The sequence below is a fragment of the Elaeis guineensis genome, chromosome 13 (assembly GCF_000442705.2).
Source record: "Elaeis guineensis isolate ETL-2024a chromosome 13, EG11, whole genome shotgun sequence".
NCBI lineage: Eukaryota > Viridiplantae > Streptophyta > Magnoliopsida > Arecales > Arecaceae > Elaeis > Elaeis guineensis.
The window spans coordinates 49,901,890-49,910,031 of record NC_026005.2 but is presented as its reverse complement, the minus strand read 5'-3'; the positions used below and the strand labels follow the sequence as shown (position 1 = coordinate 49,910,031).

Sequence of the window (8,142 nt, the reverse complement as noted above, 5' to 3'; positions counted from 1 at the left end):
ATTAAAGAAGGAGAGAACGACAGAGAACCTAGTGGCTTAGTGCTCCTATAGTGGAAAGATCGGGTAGGGAGAGTGATAAGGAGCCGGACCTTATTCTTTCTCTTAGCTTTTTATTGCTTATCTCCACTTACGCACGAAATGGACAAGCCTAGCTTCCTCCTCATCACCTCCCACCAAATCATTGATGAGCCTTTGAAGAGACCATCTTAAAAGCTAATCGTAGCATGACACGTCATCCAACGGCAAGGAAATGTTTTTAGGTCAGGGTATATAGCAAAGCGGCACCCACAAGCAAACCAAGGAGGGGGACAGCTAAGATATTTTGCACCCACAAACAATCCATGGAGGGGGGACAGCTAAGATATTTGTGTGTTGCAAATCCTCCGCGGACCAGCCATGCTAACAAAAAGAGGACCAGTACTGGACTGCTTTGGCCCTTTAAAAGGAAGAGGGCCGGAGGGTGGTGGCATGCATGGAGTGTCTAAGAGATGGTTGGTGAGCGCTTCCTTCAGTCGTAATCACTATCGTGAGGAGCTAGAGAGAGAGAGAAGATTGTCGAAGCTAGAGGATACTACTGAGAGGATCTTGACGCATCTACAAGGTACGTAGGCTGCAACCAACACTTTGCTCCTGCTACTCGATCATTCGCTTCTTCCTATGTATTGTTTTCTTTTGTCTAACAAAGATGCCTTTGGACTCAAAAATTGACCGGAAGAATCACTCAAACTATATGTTGTATAGAGATGAACGGGGACTCGACAGTATCCATCTAGATCTGTTTTTATATCTAAATTTATCTAGATATTAAATAAAAATTAGAACATCTAACAAATATTCATATTTCTATCCATGTCCACTAAAAAAAAATCATTATGGATATGAATAAATGATTGTCCCATCTGTATCTGAATATTCGATTCTATTGGTACTTCTATTTAATTTTATATAGCACTTATAAATGTTTAAGCGAAATATATATTCATTTTAGTATATTGTTAATATGATTTATCATTCATTTAGTTATATCATTGATTTTATGGTCATAAACTTTAATTATGTGACTCATATTGATATTTATATTTATACTTCAAGTATATGATTTGTATCCATATTCATTTAAAATTAATATGAATATAAATTTTTGCATTCAATTAATATTCATATTCATATTTATATTAATTAAATAAAATAAATGTGAATATAAATATGCTGTTATCTGATCCAATTGTAGCCCCGGGGTTGTATTCTCATAGCTCCCTTTGTGTTTGCGTCCAGAATTGCGCTATTGCATTATGAACGGTGGGAGAGAGTTGAATAATTTTTTTGAGTATTAACACTACATGGCTCTTTACTATCCATGAATTTAGAGTATTCTTCTGACTTAACACTGCATGGCTCCTTACTTTACTATCCTTGAACATGCAATCCCACTTTTTCACCTTCCACCTATATTTTTTTTTTTTTTGGTAAATTGCCATCTATATTATTCATCTCTATCTTGTTTTACTACAAAGTCATCCTAAGGGGAATAACATAATGGGAACTGAAATAGAAACAGAGCAGCACCAAGTGGCACTTTGATATTGCTAGATATTTTCTTGCCTAATGAGTATAGACGTTAGTAAACTATTTAAACTAATTAATAATGCATCAAGCCATGTAATAAGTTTTAGAGCTACACATGCACATCTATACTTCTATATCTCACTAAAGCTAATACAAGTAGAAGCAGTTGCGGTGATCGTTGTGTTATGTGCAGGGTATATTTTGTTTCCATGCAAGTGAACAGTCTCAAGTGCACTGTGACTAGAAATGGTTACTTCTAATTAAGCACTTGTTTCCATGTAAATCAGACTGAAGTGAACAACCGAGTATGGTCTCCTTCAGCAAAAACAAACTTCGAACTTGACTTTAGCTAGGCGGCTCCACAGTCAAGTTCCATGTGATCGGCATGGCATTAAGTTCTACTTCTGAGCCCTCTAATTACCTTCTCTACTGCGATGAATGGATCATTTAAGTATATAAGATTAGACGAAAATATCTGAAATTACTTATATACCTTCTCAAATTTATTATTTACATGTTTATCCTCATAAATTATTGTTTTTACATGCATAACATTATGAATATCTTAAAATACATGTATACCCTTTCAATTTGTTGTTTTTATGAACCCTTACAAATTATATTTTTATATACATGTTCACAAATTTATAATTTGTATCTCTATCCTTATAGATTATTTTTTTTTGTATGCCCATCTTTATTGAGTTAAAGGCATACATGCAAAAACAAATAATAAGAAGGATACACATGTAATTAGGAAATTTATGAGGATATATATAGTTTCAAATATTTATAAAAGTATATATGTAAATAGTAAATATGAGATGATATTTACATAATTTTAGATGTTCATAAAGATATACACACAAAAATTCCTTATTAATAATAATAATAATAATTAATGAAATTTTTAATACCTAAAACTCTTAGGTCCTGCACATCTTCATCCAAAGCAATCATAGCAGAACTTAAATTCTTAGAACCAAGTTCTCAAAACTCAAGTTACTAGAAATCAAGTTCAGATACTTCATGACTTTCTTGGACATAAATATGCACATATATTCCCTCGGATTCTAGCTAGCTGGGCCAGCTTTGAACCGCGCGTGCATGGGTTTGTTTTATCTTATGAAGTGGACCAGCTGAGCAAACGTTCACTAGTTTTTATGATTTTGTTAATCACAAGTCGGCAGATAGGATGGATTTATTATATTTTGCTAATTAAGTATCTTAGAGCACGCCATACCATGCATGTGTGTGGCCCACATATGTGGCTGTCCGTCTCCCACTATACTTGAAAACGATGGTGGACTCGCATCAACCCTTTCTTGGTTCAATAGATGGAGAACGAGAGCCATCCCATGGAGATTCGAGTGGGCTGGCAGGTTTTTATTTAGGGATTGGATCACTAGTCCGCTTTAGTAATAACATTACAAAAAAAAATGAATCTAATTAATTAGAGCATTTAGTGATAAATATTTGGAAGGGGGTTCATAGTAAGCATTGACATGGGACCACGCACGTTAGAAGTTCAACCCTATCTGATGTAAGACTGTAATTCCTCAACACCTTTTATTCTAAGGGATATAACATAGTATATAGCCACTTTAACCATGAAATTATTATAGAACAGCTAGCTAGAAATCGTACACAGGAACCTCACTCCATTAGTTCAAAAGAACCTCCGTAACATGTGTGTATCAAAGTTGCATATCAAAGATGCTACTTTAACCATGAAATTAATCGCAATGATCAGTATTGAAGTTTCAAGGCATCTCAAGGGGATTAAACCCCAAGACTTCCTCCAAATGGAAAAAGGTACACAAAGTCCAATATTACATCTCAAGGGAAAATATACGCATCATGTAGTTATACAGGCTCCAAGTCATTAGCACATAACGAGGAAATTTGCATACAAAGTCAACGATACTTTTAGAATTGAAATACTAATTGTGTGAGCTTTAAACCTAAAGTTAATAAAAACTTGCAAGCATTGCATAGGAATAGTGTCCGAAGTCTCTCTCAAGAGAGACTTTTGCTGACATAAGTAGTCGTTGAAACAAATCGCATGAGCAATAAGGTGGAAGGTCCACTTTGAGGCACACCTTGCACTTCACAGGACACAATCTCAAGGTGCAAGAACCGGATGTTGGTAATATATATGACAAATGTTTAAGGCTACGTGGCCACTGTCTTTGGTCGGTGTATATTAGTGATCAAGTAAATCTTAAATATTAATTGGTTAGAGAGGGTTTGGCCTGAGTCAAGTAGTCATAAAAGTGGAGCGCTTGCTGCGTGCATCTGGTTTTATGTTAATATGGAGTTGGAACAATTACGAGCTGGGAGCTTAATTTAGAATTGGTACAAGGCTTGCCAAAACAAGTTGGTCTGTCGGAACAAATTAATGCCTAGGACCTGGGCTTGGAAGGTGCAAGGAATGTGTCTCAGAACCGAGATATGTAGAACAGATACATCGTACCCTTCTGTGGAAATCAAATTGCAACCTACGTACCGAGGATTTATTTTGCTAGCTCTCATCACTGTCAACTAACTCTAGGTAAAGTTTCACAAGAATATAAAAGAATGATGCCATGATGCGGACGATCACAACACTAGGGGAAAAAAAGGAAAGGAAAACATGCGAGAAATGCAGGTATACAAGAGTCAGATCTTGAGTCATGAAAATCCTGTTAACCATACATGATAGGAAAGCAAACGATAATATTTGTGAGCGCAAATTAAGAAAGGAAAGGAAGACAATGATGGTTACTCTGATCACCATGGATCCAGACTAGCTAATATATAATGGACTTGAGCTAACATGAAGATGACAAGGGATTGGTCCAGCTAGGTTATGTCCAAGTTTCCCTCAATTCAAACATCCTAGAATAAAGTCTGGTAGGTTGTCACCTCCCAGATCCCAGTTCCCCTAGGTATCAACCAAACTAACAAGCAGACAACATGAAAGAGACTACAAATTTCGGTAATCTAAAGCCTCAAACTAACACCACTACGCCGAAAAGGATTTGAAAACCTACCCTTCCTCTCTGGCCCATATGCTATAAGGGAGCAGGTAAGCACCCCCTCCTCAGCTTGCAACCAACCATGCATGCACTCTCCCGTGTACTGCGCCAAAAAATCCTCGCTCGCATGCATGAATTCGCGCGTCCACGTTGCCACAACTGGGTGCATGGGAGAGGCGGCACGTGGAGGGTCGCGGCAGCCCGCGTGTATAGTGAGGGCGCGCGTGAGGTCGACGTACGTAACGTCTGCGTTTGGGGAGAGCTGGCCGAAACTTTAGCCCTTATAAATGGACTGGTCTGAAAGGCCAGCCAGACCAAACGTGCAGGAAGGACTGAAAGGAAATTTGGCTGGCTTTGGATATCTAGTTGTCTACCTTGTCGCAGCCAAGGCAATTTTCTTTCCCTCGTCTTTTTTTTCTTTGTTTCCTTTTATTGCCTGTCTTTCTCCTAAGGGAGAACTTCTCCTTGTTGTCTTCATGTAGTCTAGTATTTAGATGTTGGTTTGGTGTATGAACTGTCTCTGAGATGCTTGTGAACTTCAATGGCTAATTGGGCAAATATCAATTGTAAAAAAGAGAATAGGATTGTTGTCAACCAGCCTATGTTTAGCTAGTTGGCATCCTCCTCCACTTGGAAGAGGTGGAGCATTAAATCAATGGTGGTGGCATCTATATCAATTTTTTTTTTTAAAAAAAAAAAAGAAGAGAGAGAGAGAGTGAGTGAGAGAGAGAGAGAGAGAGAGTTGCAATTATAGATCTATGTAAGTGTAACGGTGACATGATTTGGATCTACAAGCTCATAAAATCCAATGGTAGATAGCTCGAATTTTGTGAAAGATAGCTGCCAACATTGTCGCAGGTGAGTATACTAATCTCTCCTTGTTTTCTTGCAAAGAAAGTTTATCACTTCTTATTATCTTGGTGTACTTTTTTTTTTTTTGATGGAAAAGGAGGCAGGGACTGCCGCCAGAACTTGTATTGATAAATGGAGAATTTACAGAGGATGAGATAAGAGAGGGAGCTAAGAGGGACTCAGCAGTTAAAAAAACTAGAGAGTTAGTTTTTTGTTTACATTACCTGAGAGTTAGTATTATCTTAGTGTACTTTAGAGTCTAGATCTTGATTAGGTGTACGGAGTTGTCGTCTTTGAGCTGCTTGTATAGTCCAATGTTAAACTGGACTATAGCGATTGTTAGAGATCAGGATTGGAGTCAATCAGCCCTGGTTTGGCATCACCCTCCACTTGAGAGAGGTGGAGCTCTAGAAAATAAAAGAACTTGAGAAAGAAAGCAAGAAAAGAGCGAGTCCATGTATAGATCTATGTAGGGGTAAGGAGTAACTTGATTTGGATCAACAAGCACATGAAATCCAACGGTAGATTAGTCAAGAACATGGTAATTGTCACTTTTCCAAAAGGTTCTGGATTCAAGTTTTGAAAGGTGATTTCCTATGTATTTAATTTAGATAGCTTTACATCCATTTTTTTCAAACTAATTCTTCTTTATCATTCGTCTAGAGTTATTCTAGGTGTAATGGTTATTGAATAAAAGATTGATCCAACCCAATCACAAGCACCTTATTTGGTGCATGAAATTAGAAATCACAAATGAATGAAACATATAATCTACTTTAGCCAAAACTTTGGAGCTTTGATAATTACAAATTGGGGATACAAGAACCTCATATAATGTTTCTTGATTATCTTAGTCCGTATATAATATGCATAACATGCAATTTCTTCATACCAAGTATGCCTCTCTTGGTCATATTTTTCTATTACCCAATATTGTAAAAGATAATAATTTAGGAATGTATTTAGAGCACTAAAGCAATGCTTGATTGTATCATATTCATCCTCTGTAGACACTTCCATTCAAGTCATTTTTGAGATCTCACGTGTAAAGGATGGTAATGGTCGAAAATTTATGATCCCGAACATCATTGGAAAGCCAATAATTAATCAGCATAAAAAAATCAATAATTATCTATAAATGAGGGGGGGGGAGAAAGACTCTTAACCGGAGTTCTCTTCCTCTCCGACTCTAATAAAATTGAATCGATAGAATCCGATTAGAGACAGGAAATCACCTCTATAAAATCCTCCTTCCCTTATCCATGGCTAACCACGACGAGCACCGGATTTCTCCTTTTATTTTTCTCAAATTTTTCCATTGAAGCCGCAGACATTCTCATCGTGTTCAACTCAAATACTCGTCGGAGACCTCACCGGAGTTGGAGGTAAGCCCTTCTCCTCTTTCCCCTCTTCCTTCCCCGCCTTTCCACGGTATGGTGCACCCTCACCGACCATCGAGCTCATCGGAAAATTTATGAAAAGGGTAAACCCTGTTTTGCTCTATTTCGGCTGGGCCCTTTCCCTTTGAACCCTCAATAAACTCCATTATAAGAAATTCTCACAGTTAGGTGATTTATGAAATTTCTATTTCTATGAAATTTAGGCATCATTTATGTCGTAGAAGCAATTGAATTTAAATGGTAAGAACATTTCAAATTGAAAATGAATTAAACTTAGGACTCGTTTACTTCTCAGGAAGTTACTTCCTGGGAATAAGATTTTATTATGTTTAGTTGATCATGGAAAGGTGATTTATTATAAAATATCTTATATTTAGATGAGCACCTATTTTTTTGAAAAAACTATATAAAATACCTATTATACCCTTGGTAGATATAAAACCATACATTTTTACTCATAAATTTTATATAAATATTAATATTATATTTATATTAATATAAATATAATATTAATATATTATAATATAACATTAGACCATAATAATTTATGGTGTTAATATAATACTAATATATTAATATTATATTAATATAATATGAATATTTTAATATAATAAATTTATTAATATAGATATAAATATTATATTATATTAATATAAATATTATATTAATATTAATATAAATATTATATTAATATAAATATTAAAATAATATTAAAATATAATAAATATTAATATTATATTTATATAAATATTATGATAATATTAATATAATATTATATTACTATTTAGTATTTCATCTTAATTATCCATTGATATTTTACTAAATTTTAGCTATGAATCTTAAAAAGATATTTTAGGAAAAAAAAATATCACCACTTTTCATGTCATTGGAAGTGTCAAAACCCACCTCCCCTATGGGTTTCTACTTTCCATAAAATATAAAAAGTGACTTCCCATGAGAAGTACTTTTTCAACTCTTTCTCCTCTCAAAACTTCAACCAAATAAGAGGCTCTTTCTCCACTTCCCAGAAAGTGCTTCTTCTTCCTCCACTTTTCGTCAACCAAATAAGTTCTTAAGGGAATAGATCAATTAAATCATATAAGATTTTTGTGGTCATTAATCCATTCTACAAGTGTAACCAAATATTTGTTGAATTCTTTTTGATCATTTTTACATCTTTTATTAGTAGAAAACTTACTAGATTCTTTCTAGATAACATCAAAATTGTCCATTTTCATTGCATCTTGTCTTCCCGGAGGAAATTAAAGTCATGTCGTATCTTGGTTTTGCAGAAAAGATCAGTC

The 8,142-nt window shown here is 35.3% G+C and overlaps 1 protein-coding gene across 1 annotated transcript in view; it reads left to right on the top strand.

The window, feature by feature from the left end:
• Positions 1-440: 440 nt before the first annotated feature.
• The window catches only part of LOC105033120 (protein DETOXIFICATION 42), a 28,287-nt gene continuing 20,585 nt past the window's right edge, over positions 441-8,142 (top strand). Inside the window, exon 1 of the mRNA XM_010907783.4 lies at positions 441-601. The gene's annotated coding sequence lies outside the window, so the exon portion shown is untranslated. The remainder of the gene's footprint in view (positions 602-8,142) is intronic.